The sequence below is a fragment of the Lynx rufus genome, unplaced genomic scaffold (assembly GCF_022079265.1).
Source record: "Lynx rufus isolate CCGP_SWC_20201006 ecotype Redwood Valley unplaced genomic scaffold, mLynRuf1.p SCAF_12, whole genome shotgun sequence".
NCBI lineage: Eukaryota > Metazoa > Chordata > Mammalia > Carnivora > Felidae > Lynx > Lynx rufus.
Window position 1 is genome coordinate 59,214,474 of NW_025814826.1, and position 17,902 is coordinate 59,232,375.

Consider the following 17,902-nt stretch of genomic DNA (forward strand, 5'->3'; position numbering starts at 1 on the left):
AGTGACAAATTCGTTTCAAAGATTGATAAATTCAGCAAGGGCCTCCGTGATCATGTCTTAGTATTATTCTTCTTACAGACCATAGTTACTGAAGGAAACAACCTCTCTCATTTGGGGACCTTCAGAATTGTTTTTGAAATTACAAAGTGTTCTTCCTAATGGAAAAAAGAGGAGCCACCCCAGTGAACGATGCAGAATGCTGGTCCCGGAAAAGTCACAGAGAGGTCATCTTGTTCATGCGCCTGCCTCAGGCAGGAGCACACTGCAAATAATCCTTTGAAATTATCATCTACGTGAATTCAGTGGTGGGGGAGGGTGGGGAGAGGGAGAGTGTGTGTGCGTGTGTGTGCGCATGCTTCATTGTTTCAGCAAAGAAAAATGGCTCTCCCTCCCCCCTTGGTGGAGACTCTCTGGCTCAGTGCTCAGCACCAGGTTCCTTAGGGTCCGTGGGTGAGGCTTGGTCCTTCCACTCTATTCGACTCTGCTGGGTTCCCATCCACGCTTTGGTGGCTTGCTTGTGTATGTGGGTACCCACTTGTGCATTCATTCATTCATTCATTCATTCAATATTTATATGGTAGTCACTGGGGACACAGAGCTAGGCTTCATAGGCTTATGATGAAGAAGCTGGGTCTGTCCTCCTGAGCCCACAGTCCAGCCAATCAGAAAGCCGTCTCATGCCACGATGGAAAGGACCACGACATTGGGAGGTTTGGAGACATCTGCTCCTGGCCTTGGCTGGGGACCCGAGTCCTGGCTCTGACCCTTGGTGACCCGGATCACATTTTCTGATCAATTAGCCTGGTGATCGGCAGATCTGAATCGATATTTCCAAGCTTTCCAGGAACCTAAACAAGATTTTTCAACTCCGTCCTGCGTTCGGTCGTTTTATTTCAAACTTACGGTTCCGGACCCATGCCTGGAATCTGCCTACCCTGAATCCCAAATCTTCTCCGGTGGTGATGATGACGGTAACAACATCAGCCCCCACACCACCTGTTAGTGATCACCTACCACTGGCCACTGTCAGCGGCCTTCCTCACAGCCACCTCCCAAGGTAGACATGAACTCCCACTTGAGAGATGAAGAAACTCATCAGAAGGATTCATTACCATCTGGATAATCGTGTTGCCAGTAAAATGACCACAGAGTTTGGAGTTCAAAGACACAGGTTCAAAGGGAAGCTCTGCACTTTCTCTGTGATCTTGAGTAGCTCATTGACCTGGGGAACCTTGGTGATCACATTCAGAGGATGGGAATAACAGATCAGCCTAGAGATCCTGCTGCTGTGAGGGCCACAGGAGACAGTGGATGGGGAGTTATCTGCTCGACTGTACAGGATCACGCAAATGAGGCCTGGTGCTCTCCCGTTCACGTAGTCGTCACTGGCTGGTTCCCCAGCAGGCCCTGGGGCACGTGGTCTCGGATGATGCTGCAAATCCACACTCTGGTTCTCTCAAGGCTTTATTTGATTCACTCACAGGCTCTGGAGATAAGCCCTAGGTTAGAATCCCCTTCCTCCTTTATGTGGTGTCATCTCAGGCAAGTTACACAACTTCTCAGCGTCTTGGTTTCCTCATCGATAAAATGAACCCAATAAAGGTGCCCACGTCCTCAACTGTTCAATGAGATAATCCACGTCAGGTGCCTGGAAGAGTGTCTTCATTAAATGTTAGCTATTATTTTTATGGTGATTTAACATCAATGTATCGAGTGCCTCTTCTGTCCCAGGCACAGCACTGGTTTTAAAGATACAAACATGCATAAAACCTAGCCCTCCTTTTCAAGGACCTCCCAGTGCAGCAGGAAAACAGAGGACAAACAGTTATAGAGGTTATGATCTGGGTGTCCACCACATGATTCGGGAGCACAAGACCGAAAGCATCCAAGAGGCGGTGGCCAAGGGGTTGGGAGTATATCTGAGGCTTAGCTAGAGTTGGCTGCATGTCCCAATTTATCCAGGACATTGCCTATTTTAGGTGTGTCGACCCGGAGCATGCCCCCCCGAGGCATCAGGAACAACATGGGCATGTGCAGAGTGCAAATGTTCATGGACACAGAACCCAGTGCAATCTTCTCCTTGAGCAAGAGATGCGGGCCTTTGGTGATCTGACCTTGCTGTCCTCGTAGCCTTATCTTTAGCTGCTTCCCCACTCCCAGGCTAGCTATCCTGAATGAAAGCGTTTCCTCAAACTCCCTCAGTGTATGTGTGCCAGTCTCGATGCTCTTCTTCTGTGCCCATCCCTCCCCCCCCCAGCACCCTTTCATGCCCCTGCCGACGTCTTGGTAGCACCAGTCACGCCTCGCCTCTGGAGGCTTCTATGCCTTCAGCTGCTCTCTGCATGTTCCCCTGTGTGGCCTCTCCCCTGGGGTCCCGGAGCACCCTACTGCATTTCTATTCCAGGACTGAGCATAAGCCATTATCATTTTGCAATCATTTGTTTTCATTGTATATGAAATAAAACGTATTAAATTAACTATGTCGTGCTGAGTTTGAGGTTCAAGTGGAAATATCCAGCAGGCTGATCAAAATTCAAGCCTAAAGCTCAGGGGAAAGGTTGAGGGTGGAAACCTAAGTTCCTTTCAGCTCTTACAGCCTGTGGTTTTAGAGCCAGCAAAGGGGATCCTTTGGCCTTAACCCGCCGCAGAAAGGCAACGTCAGCCTGACTCCCATCTGCAGGGAGTGTGCAGACCCAGGCTGTAGCCAGCAGGGGGCAGCAAACACCAAGCATTTTCTCAGACCTCCAGGAATTCAAAGCACCTGCAACTTCAGGAAATTACTTTCTGAGATTGGAGAACAACCATTGATAAAGCTAAGAGCATCAAGAAGCCCACCTTAATCGGGGAAGGGGAAGATGCTCTTCGGTATTTCACACTTTTCAACTTACTCTTAAGATATGCACTTGATTTCAGACACGCAGACCCAATTACCAGCCTCACCATGGAAACCAGATGTCTGTGGTCAGGCACCGTCTTCCCTCCTACTGTTCTGGCTCTCTCACTCCCCCACATCTCACCGATGACTCTTTTACTTCCTCTGTCACTTTTAAAAGTGTGTTATTTTAATTCCAGTGTCTCTAACTCACAGTGTGGTATTAATTTCAGGTGTGCAATAATATAGTGATTCAACACTTCCCTACATCGTCTGGTGCTCGTCACGACGAGTGTGGCCCTTAATCCCCTTCCCCCATTCCCCCACCCACCTCCCCTCTGGCAACCAGCAGTCTGTTCTCAAGAGTCTATTTTTTGTTGTTGTTTGTCTCTCTTTCCCCCCTTTGTTTGTTTTGTTTCTTAAACCCACACATGAGTGACATCATATGGTATTTGTCTTTTTCTGACTGATTTATTTCACTTAGCATAACATCCTCTAGCTCTATCGATGTTGTTGCAAGTGGCAAAATCTCATTCTTTTTATGGCTGAATAATATTCCATCACAGGCACACACACACACACACACACACACACACACACACACACACACACCACATCTTTATCCATTTGTGTACTGATGGACACTTGGGCTGTTTACCTATCTTGGCTATTATAAATAATGCTGCAATAAACACAGGGGTGCATGTATCCCTCTGAATTAGTGGTTTTGTATTTTGGGGGTAACTATCCAGGAGTGTGATTGCTGGATCATATGGTAGTTCTGTGTTTAATTTAAAAAAATTGTTTTAAGTGTTTATTTACTTTTGAGAGAGAGAAGACAAACACAGCATGAGTCGGGGAGGGGCAGAGAGAGAGAGGGAGACACAGAATCTGAGGCAGGCTCCAGGCTGTCAGCACAGAGCCCAACACTGGGCTCGAACTCACAAACCTCGAGATCAGGACCTGAGCTGAAGTCAGACGCTTAACCAACTGAGCCACCCAGGCGCCCCTCAGTTTAATTCTTTGAGGAACCTCCACACTGTTTCCCACAGTGGCTGCACCAGGTTGCATTCCCACCAACAGTGCACAAACCTTCTTTTTTTTCCCCACATCTTTGCCAACACTTGTTGCTTCTTGTGTGTGTGTGTGTGTGTGTGTGTTTGCGACTCTTGTACTGTCGATTTTAGCCACGCCACTGACATCCCTGCTCTGCAGCTGTGCCTGTCTCCTTTACCCGACTTTCCCCTGACTTCTCCTCTCCCCTCTCCCTCCTCCCTCCGGCCCACACTCTCCCTCCTCCCAGGGCCGGCAAGTCGGGCCAGGGCTTGTGGCCGGTGTCTGGGAGAGAGCCAACAGCGTCCTCCTGTCTGCGGGGTCCGGCTGTCCTGGCCAGCAAGGCTGGTCATGATCAAGGGTCTCAGACATGCCCTTAAATCAGACGCCACCTCCTACATGCTTCCCCCCGAATCCTCTGCATCTTCCAGCCAAGCTGGGCTTGCCGAGGGCGGGAGGGAGGCTTTTTTGCTCCTGCGTGTGCTGTGTCAAGCGTAAGGTCCAGAGCTTTGGGTCCAGGCCCCTTAATACCAAACCTTGGTTGGGCCGCAGCGCAAGCAAAAGCGACCGAGGACCCACAGTGGCACCCGGGTTTCCTGCGCCCTCTTCTCAGCCAGGCCTGGCCTCCCTCGCAGGAACAAAGCTGGGTCCTCTGGGAACAAGACACGAGGCCTAACAGCTAAGTATTCCCCGGCCCCGGCTTCCCTCGCAGCGAGACAAACAGGTGGCGAAACTCCAGAATTTATCTGATAACTTCTCTGGCTCACCATTTTCTTTTTTACTCCCGCGAGGTGGGGTCACTGTCACCGTTATGTTCGTGTCCCCACTTTACAGATGAGGAACGGAGCCTCCAGGCCCAGGCAATGGGGTCATGATAGGAGGAGGGGCGGCGCTGCTGGGGGGACCCACCGGCGCTGAGAGCCACCGTGGGGCCCGGAGGGAAAATCTTCGGGAACAGGCAGGGAGGGGGAGGGGGCTGACGGCCCGGCCCTTCTCCTCCGGTCTCCCAGCTTGGGAACAGAGACGCTCAGCTGCATTTCCAGGTAGTTCCCTGAGGTCCCAGCTGGCTCCCGCTCCAATTACAGCTGCTCTCGGGCAGCTTCTAGAGCACCTGGAGCTCGGCCAGGGTCCTAGATGGGGGAAAGGCAGCAGCTGACTCTACCGGGCTCTCCTGCTTACGATCCGTGTCTGTCTGCCACAAAGTGGGAACGTGTAGAAACACTCTCCCCGGCCAGGTGGAGGCGGAACTGACTCCTCTAGGGAGCAGGTGTGGCGGGTGCCAGAGTGAGCCCACACGTCCCCATCCTCAGCAGCACAACTGGTTCTTGCTCTTGAGCAGAGAATCCAACCCCTCAGACGACGTCAGGATCCTACCGATCTTCAGCTGAAATGCCCCAAAGGTAAAGCACCCACTGTGTGCCAAGGATTTCCTGATTCCCTAGGAGTCAGCCCAACAGCCTCTTAGAATCACAGCGACTGCCGTCTTGGTGGGAGATCCTCTCTCTTGCGGCTTTGATGACGCAAGCAGAGAGGCCCAGGGGGTACAGAACCAAAGGTGGTCTTCGATCAATGGCCAGCAAGGAAGCGAGACACTCAGTCCAACAGCCCTCAAAGAACTGAATTCTTCCAACAACCACCAAAGGCAGCCTGGAAGAGGATTCTTCACCAGTCACACCTTCAGATGAGACCTCAGCCCCGGCCGACAACTTAATTGTGGTCTTTGTGAGAAACCCCAAGCAGAAGTCCCCGGATCCCCGCCTCCCAGAAACTGAGATAATAAACATATATTGTGTTAAGCTGCTAAATCTTGTGGTAGTTTGTCATGCGGTAATAGATAACCAATCCTGGCTAACCAGGATCTGAATCCCGGATCACCACCTAGAATCAAAATGACCTTAGATAGGTTTATTTTCCTCAGCCTCAGTTTCTCGTCTATAATGCAGGAGTAACAACACAAGGGATTTTTGTTATTGCCTTCGTCATCCCAGCCTTTAAGAGATTACGCAAGGCAGCAAAAATCGTGACAGCCAAAATCCACTTCTCTGATGAAGTCTCCATGCAAACATCCTTGAGGATGTGCTACAGGCCAGTCCCTGCCTCCCCATCACGTACCGCATCCAACAGCACAACATGAACCATGTACACAGTGAGAAGGCAAAGCTTACAAAAGATGCAGGATTTCGTGAGGTTGACGGACATGACAACGGAGGGATGTTCTAAATACAGCACAGCCATTAACAAGTGACACTCTCACTCCAACAATTAAAGACAAATCAGCTGATACCTCAGAGCATTAAAAACCTTTTAGAGTCCTCCCCCCCCAAATGTCGAGAAGATAAAATGCAAAGTCACATTGTATTAGCAAATAATTTGAGCATAGAAAATACACCCTCAGTCCACACTCAATTCCGTCTTTGCTCCTTCTACAAATTAGAGCACAGCTGCAATTACAACCTGTGTTTTGTTAATGATGAGATACAATACACACATTTTTGTATTTTAATTGTATTGTCTAGTGAGATGTCTTCTTCACTATTTGGTGTGAAGTTTGGTTCCATTTTCAGCAGATTCCCTTTCTGTAGATTTTCACCAATTCCATTAACTGTGGAATAAAGGGACTCTCTCAACCTGCCTCATGGGATGGGCATGGCGGTTAGAAGAGATTCATGTATGTGAACTGCCTAGAATTCTGTTAAACATCAGGCATTCAGCAGGTGCTGCTTCCTTACCTTCCTTATCTTACGCTCATAGAGAGGAGTCGAAAAATTGACCTTAATACATACAGAAAGAAGCCACTTTATTTTTAAAAACTTCCATGTTCTTGAAATGAGGTAACAATATCATACACAAATAACCACGCACAAATCTGTGTTTATATCTAGCTATGCCCTATCCACACCGACCAACAGCCCCACAGATGGGTAATACAGTAGATGTACATTTTGACCATTTAAACCAAGAGATAGCAAACTATGGCCCTTGGGTCAAATCCAGCTTGCTGCCTATTTTTGTAAATAGTTTTTTTTTAATACCACAGTCATACTTATTCGTTTAGGTATTATCTGTGGATGCTCTTGCAGAGTTGAATAGCTGCAGGAGAGACTGGCCCGCAAGCCTAAAATATTTACCATCTGGGTCTTTAAGAAAAAGTTTCCCAACCCCTGACCTACACTGAGAGCCAAGGGCAATTTAACTCCCTCAGTGTCACCTGAAGATACATTCCACATCCGATGTGGTGCAGAAGAACTATTTTGAAACCTAAAATTTTTTTTTAGTGTTTATTTATTTTTGACACAGAGGCAGAGCATGAGCAGGGGAGGGGCAGACAGAGAGAGGAAGGCACAGAATCTGAAGCAGCTCCAGGCTCTGAGCTGTCAGAACAGAGCCCGACGCGGGGCTCAAACTCACGGACTGTGAGATCATGACCTGAGCCAAAGTCAGATGGCTAGCTGACTGAGCGACCCAGGCACCCCAAAACTATTTTGAAACTTAAAAGTTAGGGATTTAATCTTAAAAACCTCTTTGTTGAGATCAATACCAGAATATTTAACATGATTAGAGGAATACAGTAGGAACATAATGCAGGTTTATGGAGGAAAAGAAATACGCATTTTGGGAAAAGAATACAAATTATGAGGGAACCGTGAGATCATGACCTGAGCTGAAGTCGGACGCTTAACCCACTGAGCCACCCAGGCGCCCCTGTCTTATTAACAGTGGCAACGGTCCATTTGAACTTACTATGGCTGCCCCAGGAGCATATCTGTGGATGGAACTAATTGCACTACTTTGGACTCCAGGGCAAATTTCTCCAGACCTGACCAAGTATTCCGGGGACCTCCTGTCAGGGAAGAGGGTGGCCCCTGGAGCCAGACACATCAGTCCCTCAAGGTCACCTTACCACTGGGCTTCAGGCTCCTCATTTGTAGGGTGAGAATGTAGTGCGGGCTACCTAAGAGGGTTCAAGGAGGTAACAGATATAAAATGCATACAGCAGGCAGTGGGAATGCGGTAATTTGTAGTCGCCCTCCAATTTGCTGACATTTATGCTCATTTACCAAATATTTATCATTGGAGCATAAATTTGGGAATCAGGCATGAAATAAGTTTAAATTTTGACCATGCTATTGAACAGCGTGTGACTTGGGGTAAGTAACTTAACCCGTCTGGCCCTCCAATCCCTCAGGTTCGTTGTGGGGGTGATTATTCAATCTCGCAGAGTTGCTGTGAGGACTGAAGCACCTCAGTTTCTCCATCTGTTAAATGGGATAATAAAATGTTAAGCTAGTGCTTAATACATGTTAGCAATTATTATTAATATGATTGTTATTTTTATTAATTCATGAAACACAATGCCTGGGAAATTTATAAATTCTCAATGGGAGGAAACGTTACTACATTTGGAATTCATCAGACACATGTCGTCTTTGGGTAAAACTAAGCAACGATACTAATTGTAAGACACATAATTGTAGAAACTACTAAAAAGAGGAAACTGCCAAATAAATTATGACAGCCATTGATTGTAATTCACAGCCTCATTTTAGAGATGTTAAAATGGGGAAAGACATATAGTTAGAATCGACAAAACCGACGTAGGTAACACTGCCTTATAACCAAGTCCTCAGAAACCCTTTGGACGGGAAGAGGTGCTAACAAACAACTCAGGTGTGTCTGAGGGGCGGGAGGAAGATCCTACGTCCCCAGTGCTAGCGGGGCACATGCATTAAAGTCTGGGCCGTGGTTTATTTGGCCTAAGCCCTTCTTTCTATTTTTATCACAGCTGTCATTACTCTGAGTTTGTCTGAACCTCCACACATTTCGCTGGAACCAGAGCTCCCATATTTTCATGGAATGAGATTTGCGGGGCTCACCTAAGCTAGCTGAGCGCCCTTCTGACCCCTCCCACCCCCTGCAGGCATACCTGACCCTTCAGCAAATTATGTCCATTCTTCCTCTGATGTACCACCATACATCCGTTCTACTTTTCTGTCTCTTCGACCAATGCCCTCGTCAAGCTACATCGTTCTTCCCTCCAATCACTCCAGGGGTCTCCTGAAAGCACTCCCGCAGCCCTCCACTGTTTCCCCTCCAGTTCTTCCTGAGAGGACCAGAGCTGTCCTTCCCTGCCTTATATCCATCACTCCCCACCCTCCATACACACACACAGTCAAGCATCATCTGAGCAACTTGGTTTATTAGAGAAGGGTCTGGGGCGGGGGCGGGGGGTGGGGTGCAAATCTAGGTTTGGATTCTGGATCACATTTCCAGCCATGTACATTTGGTCACATTATCTTGCCTTTGAAAACCTCAGTATCCTAATTTGTACAATGAGGCTAAGAAAACATGAGTGGGAACACCTGCCAGCGCTCCGTGATCCCAGTGCAGGTGAAGAGTGACTATCAACGAACATTGATAACTTACAAAGTCCTTCCCACCATTCTCAGCGCCTGGACTGCAGACCCCATCCATTTTCTCTGCCAACTTTCAACCATGCTGAGTGGGTCGTATCATCTTACAGAACTTTCCTGCACGTACAGCACATGCCCAGAGAAAAAATGCAGTATTTCTTGTATGCCCATCTAGGAAAGTGGATCCTGGAAGGCTAGAGAAAATGCAGATCTACATTTCCACTCAGGACACTTTACCAGGAACATTTTTATTGACTTTTTCATAATTTCTTCAAGACCTTATCACAGGATACATAGTATCAGAGAGCTGGATGGGGTTCAAAAGAGATAAGAAAGAAAACCTTGAAAAATCAGAAAAGAGAAACTTCAGGGGCTTACTTTCCTTCGTGGCAGGAGTCTGCATGACATTACAGGGTGGAAAAACAAGGACAGGATTAAAAATCCATAAGCTTCAACTAGAAGTCCAGTCAGCGTTGTCAACAAAATATTCTTCATTTCACACTATGGCTGGTATTTTTGAGGTCTGAATCCATCCTTCCAGAGACATCTACACTGCCATAAGAATGATACTGAACAACCTCAAGAGGAGGTTTAATTTAACAAACACCTGCAGAGCACCTACTATGATGTGATATTGGGACTGATGATAAAATATACACAAGTGGTCTTCATCTTGGTTTCTGGCACAGAGCTCCTAAAACCCTTGGATTTTCCTAAGTGATGAGAGGAACCAAGGGATCTTTTGCTATGTTAATGAAGTGACGTTGGACCCATCTATGGATGGGGGCTGGTGGCCAGGAGAATGAACCATGTGATCAGAGGGTTGGAACTTTTGGTCCCTCCTCCCCCACCAATCTCTGAGTAGGGCAGAAGGGCTGGAGATTGAGTTCAATCACCAATGACCAATGATTTAATCAAGCGTGCCTATGTAATGAAGCCTCCGTAACAACCTCAAAGGACTCAGTTCAGAGAACTTCTGGGTTGGCCAACACAAGGAAAGCAGCATGCCTGGAGAAGGCATAGAAACTTTGTGGCTTTCCCATATGTCACCCTGGACATCTCTGCATATGACTGCTCCTGAGTTATACCCTCTTATAAAAAACCTGTAATCTAGGGGCACCTGGGTGACTCAGTTGGTTAAGCATCCAACTCTTGGTTTTGGCTCAGGTCATGATCTCACGGTTCATGAGTTCGAGCCCTCTTGGGCCCCACACTACTGGTGCAGAGCCTGCTTTGGATTCTCTCCCTTCCCCTCTCTCTTGCTCTGCCCCTCCCCACCTCCTGAGAGCTCTCTCTCCCTCAAAATAAATAAATAAACTTAAAAAAATATAAACCTGCAATCTTAGTCAAATGTTTCTGTTTCTATGAACTAATCTGGCAAATTAATGGAACCCAATGAAGGGGTCATTGGAATCTGATCTATATAGCCATTAGCACAGAGAACAACTTGGAGTTTTGATTGGTGCCTAAAATGGGGCCAGGGGGCCACTCTTGTAGGACTGAGTTCTTAAATTATGGAATTGGATGCTATCTTCAGGTAGATGGTGTCAGAAGTGAGATAAATTGTAGGATACCAGATGGTGACAGAGAATTGCTTGGTACTATGAGGACCCCCCCTCCCATGAAACAGAAAGGGGTGCAGGGATCTTATATGTGCATTTTTGAAGCACCTATATGTAGGAAGCACTAGAAGCAGTATGCCATGGTGGGGAGAGTGTGCCCCATCAGAGACTGCCTTCAATCCCCGGCCCTTCCTTTTTAAATTTTTGTGACCCAGGTGAAGTTGTTTAATTCCTCTTAGCTTCCTTATTGGTGCATTGGTAACACCAGTGTCCACCTTGCAGGACTATAGAACAGACTGGTGATAAAGGATGCAAAGTCTCCGGATGCACACTCTGGTATGTGGGAGGTTCCAAATGTGCTCAATGGTAATGTTGCCATGACTGCAAGTATTGGGCACAGCACCTTCTCCCAGGGAGGCCAGAGCAGAAACTATCTAGAGTAACTATACCTATAGATGTTCAGTGTAGGGTCACTGCTCTCTCACCAGAGGGTTGGGAAGGTCCATTGAAGGCTCGCTCCCCAGATGTCTTCCCCAGGCCTGCATGGAGAGGGTCTTTGGTCTATGAGGGTGGAAGGTGAGAAGGCGATGGGGGAATGGCAAACAGGTTGTATGGTTCCCCTTTACCTCTCTACCTTCCAGAAGTTAAGGGGCATATCTGTCCCAGGCTCACAGTAGATGCCAACATTGTTTCTTCAGTCCTCCTCATGTCTCCGATGGAGCCCAGAGTCTAGAGTCCAGAGCATGTGCTCTAGGGCACCCCTTTCCTTCCAGTGTCACGTCTGCTCCAAGGGGCTTCCAGTCTTCCATTGCCACCCAACAGCTTTTCCTTCAGCATTTCTCACTGCAGGTGCAAAGGGCACCAGCCTCTCATCTGTTCCCGGTTATCTTGCTTACAGTTAGATCCCTCCATCCTGTGCATTTCACAAAAGACCTTCTAAAGAGGACAATGGAGACCAAAATAAAAGAATCATCATAGTTAGGGGCCCCTGGGTGGCTCAGTCAGTTAAAGCATCTGACTTTTGATTTCGGCTCAGGGCATGAGCTCACGGTTTGTGAGATCGAGCCCCACATTGGGCTCTGTGCTGACAGCACAGAGCCTGCTTGAGATTCTCTCTCTCTCTCTCTCTCTCTCTCTCTCTCTGCCCCTCCCTCATGCTCTCTGTCTCAAAATAAATAAATAAACTTAAAAAAATCATTATATTTAATTCTAAGTCTAACAAGTCAACTCTTCTCTCCCCCCCCCACCCACCCTTGTCCCCTTTCCAGCCCAAGGACACAGGCATATACAATTTTTACATATTGCTTTGTCACAACATTATGTTCTACATTTTATCTTATTAAAGCATAAATATTCTTCCACTTAGCTATAAAATATTCAAAACCATCATGTTTAATGAAAGAGCAGCATTCAATGACATCAGCGCACTGAAATATATATAACTAGTCTCTTATTGATAGATATTTGGGTTTATAGCTTCCAGTTCTGTGCTATTATAAATAATGCTACAGTAAATATCTTTGTGCATGTATATTTTCCTTGGTGAGGACTAATTCTTTAGAATAAATCCCCAGTGTATCTTGATTTTGAACATGTGTATGAATTCTTGATATATTCTGCCAGACTATTCTAGAAGGTTACAGGACTTTACATTGTCCCTAGGAACATATGAGGACCCTATTTTCACCCAGTTTTACCAGCAATGGTTATTACCATTTGCTACTGGACTTGCTAGTTTAAGAGGTGTAAAATAGCACTTGGGATTTATATTTTAAAGGAGAATAAAGCCTTGTACCTAAAGATTAAGGTACTTCTTAAGGGACCGCCAGCTGAGGGACAGAGGTTTTTGGAGAAAAGGGACCGAGCCTTCCCAGCAGCTCAGAAATTCTCCCAAGTAGGTATTTACCTTCTCCACCTACATGGTGGCCAAATCAGACACCAGCCTTTTCAACTGCCTTCAGGCTGAAGACAGTGGGAAGAATGCCAGTGTGTAATTGGTGTATTACTTACTTTTCTCACCATGCCCTGGAGACTTTTCTCATTCAGATGTAAAAAATGGTCCTCTCAGACCCAAATCAAAAGGTGTAAACATCTTATATTTTCTTATCCCATTGGCACTTTCTTACAAATGGCTCCACCAGTTCTTCTGAGAGCCAAACATAGAGACACAAAGTAAGATCTGGGTCCCATGCTGTTTTTCCCCCAGCATGACGCAGCTCTGATTATTCTAGATTTTTTTTCCCTCTCCTTTTGGAAATCTCATTAGAATGGAAACACTTAGTGGCTTCAAGTTTCCAAAATGAGAGATTTTTTAAGAAGTGTGTCCCATGCTAGCATTAGTATGGTGGAGACACATCTGTCTGCCCAGCTGCACTGCAGCAACAATGGCCATCATGGCTGATTGTTGTAGCAATTTCCTTCCCTCATTGGGCTCTGCGTTTATCTTTAAATGTTCCTGGATTTCATATTCATTCACTCAGTCCTTCATTCAATACATGTTTTTTGAGCAATTACTCTGTACTGAGCCTTGTGTCAAGGTCCAGAGGTAACCCAAGATTCAAGTCTGCCCTTAAGATATTTATGGCATTATAAGGAAACCAATTATTCCACTGGAAAGTGACCACCATTAGAATGGATATGGAATGTGCTACTCTGCAGGGACAGAGGATGGTCAAGGGCACCCTAATATGTTCTCAGGGGTTACCAGCTGTTAGCTACAATTTCCAAACTGCACAGCATCCTGGACTTTGAGATCCCCCTTCTCACCTATTTCTAAGATCAGTCACTTGGAGAAAAATGCAAGATCATTCACTAGCCATGGGTGTTAGGAGTTTTGTCAAGCTTGGTTTCACTTGGCTCTACTACTCCCAACATCTGGAACGAGTGTCACACTGTAAATTGAGATATGATATTTATCTGGGGGTGCCCTGAGAAAAAGGCACCAGTTGCTGTGCTTTTCCATGTAGGAAATGAGGGATGGGGAAGGAATACTAGGGTCAAAAAACTAATTTCAAGTCTTTGCCACCAACTACCTGGGAGATCTTGGGCAAGTTGACTGTGAGCCTCAATGACCTCTTCGGCAAGATGGGTCTAACTGCTTAGAGCCACTGGAAGAGGTAGGCTGGGGGAATCAGTTAGAGAATGCATGCAAAATCCTAGCATTCAAAATTCTAGCGCGGTGCCTGGCACACAGCAGGTTCAGCTCAGGTTTATTCCACATCTCCTTCTCCTAAGACACCTCTGGATCTAGAATAGGTTTGTGATGCTTATTTGCATCAGAGTCTAGAAGGTGCAGCAGGGTGTGTTCTGGGCTTCAGGCTATCAGAGAGGAGGTAAACAAGACAGAGGAAAGCTTAGAACAGACTCTTGGGGTTCAATTATGGAGGAGTGGTGAAGGGCAGGAAGCAGGCCATTTCTTAAAAACAATTTACCTATGTAGGAAGGGGAACATTTGTTGGCATTTAGGCATCCAGACACACTGGGAGTAATTCCATTAGGCCCCCTCTTCATTGAGGATGACAGACAGTAGGATTTCGCACTCACTGGTCCTTGCCTCTCTCATTCATCAGTGACTCTCTGACCTCTCTGTGAGGTTCTTCCTCATTCTCTGAACCCACACAACCCTCTGTGTCTTTTCTTTTTCTTGTCTAGCAGCATTTATCAGCGTACTTGGGGAAAATGGCTGGTGCCAGCTAAGCACAGGCTGAATGGGAGCCTTGCCCTCCTTAGGCAAGAAGAGCTGGGTATAGAAAACATGTTTGTGTCGATGGAAAGCTATGATGTCAATTATGAGTGTGCTTCATCCTGAAAATTATCTTTCAGCAAGGACCTTCTCCCCCGATGTAGTGCTGATACGGGTTTTCCAGGCATCACTCTGTCCTGGAACAATGGTTTGTAAAATTGCAAATTAAAATCACCTATCAATCTTACAAAAACAAACAAACAAACAAAAAAAAAACAAAACCCAAAAGCCAATGGCTTCCCTCAACCCATGAACCTCCTAATTTCGTTGTCCTGAGTGGGGCCACTGCTGGTCTGGTTTTAAAACTTCCCTTATGTGATAATACTGTGAAGTCACGATTGAGAACAACTTTCTGAAAAGAATAAATCACCAGCTAACACTGTGGGCTTTGGAGTCAGACTGTATGTATGTGGATCCTGTCTCCAGCTGGTGTATAGTCAAAGAAGGAACCTTCAGTGGGCGCCTGCCATGGTAGTGCTGTGTCTCTGCAGTCAGAAGGAGGGGGTTCTGAATCATATCTGTAATGCTTTCTAGTAAAGACATACCAGGCAAGTACTTGATATCTATAGCCTCATTATTTATATAAATTTTCTAACAAATTATTACAAATCTAGCAGCTTAAAAGACACATGTTTATCATCTCACAGTATCTGTGATTCAACAGTCTGGGCACAGCTTAGATAGGGCTTCTGCTTTGGGCTGGAATCAGAGTGTGGGCCAGAGCTAGGTTCTCATCAGAGGCTTGACTGGGGAAGAACCTGTGGCCAAGCCACCTTGGGTTGGCAGCAGAATTTATTTCCTATGTTTGTAGGGATTCATGATGGCAGCTTGCTTCAAAGCCAGCAAGAGATATACAGATGGATGGATGGATGGATGGATGGATGGATGGATGGATGGATAGAGCCTAGCAAGATGGTGCTGTACTTTTATGTTATCATGTACATCAGAAGGCATCAAGGGGTACACCTTAAAATCTACTCACTACCCTACTTTCATGTAGAAACTGGGGATATTATATATATCTAATGGGTCATTGTGAAAATTAAACAAGACAATCCATTAAAAGCACACGACCACTCAATGAATGCTGCTATCGTCAACAGCCTGCATAGAAGCCACTGCCTTCCAGCTTCCCACATCAGAGGTCATGGTGTCCTGCTCTGGGCTCCCCACAGCACACTGCACAGACCTGCCCTGTGGCAGGTGTGACACATTCTACTGTCTTCCACCCACCCGCCAAGCCTGCTGGGCTCCTCGCTGAAGCCTTGCCGTGTGTCAGTCGCTGGTCAAAATGCAAGACGGGCATCACTTTGTCTACTCCTCACAGCAAACTACTGACACACAATCACGGCCATTTTCAAGATGGGCAAACAGAGGCCCTACAAGGTGTAAAGAAATTGTGCTTCAGTAGAAAACTCTGCTTTCTTCAGATCACACTCTTCCAGTTTATCTTAAGTCTTTCACGGTCTTTATTGACTTTAGTCTTTCCCTGTCTCTGAGCTACTTTATGCCTGTAAATTGTAAATAACAGATAGCAATGCAAACTAATGCAAATTCTGTCCTGTCCAATGAGGATTTAATTGATTTCTTTCTCTCTTGTCTTATGAAAAGGAAACCAATGTTGTCTCACTTGCCCATTCAATTCAAAAATTCCTGATCTATAAATGTGTCTGTTTTTCAGATTCCCTTTTGAGCCCTTTATAATATTTGTCTGGTTATGTCAATGACTGATAAATTAAAGAAAATCTTTAAAATATATTTTATATCTGTATGAGAATCATGAGTTTACTTTTTTTTTAAATTATCTTTCAACAAAGGTTACCTATACTTCCCAGGCCACATGGCTACTATGTGGTAAAACCAGCATTCAAACCCACCCAGGTTTGTCTGGCCATCAAAACTCACATTCTTTTTTTTTTTTTTAATTTTTTTAAAATGTTTATTTATTTTTGAGACAGAGAGAGACACAGTGCAAGTGGGGGAGGGGCAGAGAGAGAGGGAGACACAGAATCTGAAACAGGCTCCAGGCTCTGAGTGGTCAGCACAGAGCCCGACGCGGGGCTCGAACTCACGGACCGTGAGATCATGACCTGAGCTGAAGTCGGACGCTTAACCGACTGAGCCACCCAGGCGCCCCCAAAACTCACATTCTTGACCGCATACCATAATGCCGCACACAGGGTAAATGCCCACTGATGCCTTATTTGCCCATTTGGTCGCCTGACATTCCTTTACTCATCACATACACAGCAGAGCCTCCCACACCCCCTCACTTTCCCATCTCCAGGGGTTAACCTGATGCTGGCCATTCCTGAAAAATCCCTGCAGAAGTCCCTTCCCATTGGTTTCAGTACCAAGAGCCTGTCAGTCCTTCCTCTAAAGGAGTCAACACCTGTCTCCCCATAAATTCCGCCCAGTTGTTGTGTTTCTCCCTTCTGAAGATAACACCACCTTTCTTCCACAAGCGGCTCCTCAAGCATTGGAAGGTGTCACTGAAGGCCCCAAGTCTCCTCTCTTTCCGACGCAGGGTCCGTAAACCCGGCCTCCCGTGATAGATCTTTGCCATCTTTGCCATCCTGTTCATTCTCCTTGAGACACTTCCGTGTTCACTTAATGAGTGATCTTTAGATCCACACACAAGGCGGTCTGACCGCGTCGAGGGAAAGGTTCCCCTTCCGTAGGTCCAGGCAGAGTGACTTTACGAAGAAGGTTCTTCTTGGGTAAGGTCTCACATCGGGCGCCTTGTCAGGCTTTAGTCCTCCAGACCTCCAGTTGCAGACCCCGTGCTCTTCCTGCAGACGGGTTCTTCTCATGTCACTCTGATTTGCCTCCAATGACGTCACCATTCACCCCACCCCCCACCCCCGGGCTGTGATGCTGGCTTTTCTCCACATAGGCATAAACTACTTGCGGTGACTCTCCTCGCCTCAACCTTCCTGGGATGCTCTTCTCCGTGCACGGCCTTGCAGGCAGTCACCAAAGGACTGCCTGGTGCTGTGGACAGAAGAGGGCTTCTCCTTCAGGTCCCACCGCAGCCTATTCGGACAGCTTCTGAATTCACTGGAGTTTGGGGCACAAGAATGACACGGTTGACTTTTCAAAGTGAACTTATAGAAATACAGGCTTTGTCCCCCCCCCCCCCCACAGTTGTTATTATGAAAGCTTGGACCATTTACCACTGTTTGTGGAACTGACTACCTCTTGGACCTAAGTCCTCTTATCTTTATCTTTCCTCAATTTCTTCTTCTTAGGCCCTGCCGTA

The 17,902-nt window shown here is 46.5% G+C and overlaps 1 protein-coding gene across 1 annotated transcript in view; it reads right to left on the reverse strand.

The window, feature by feature from the left end:
- KCNQ3 (potassium voltage-gated channel subfamily Q member 3) overlaps positions 1–17,902 on the reverse strand; it is a 309,556-nt gene that overhangs the window by 49,729 nt on the left and 241,925 nt on the right. The gene's annotated exons all lie outside the window — the stretch shown is intronic.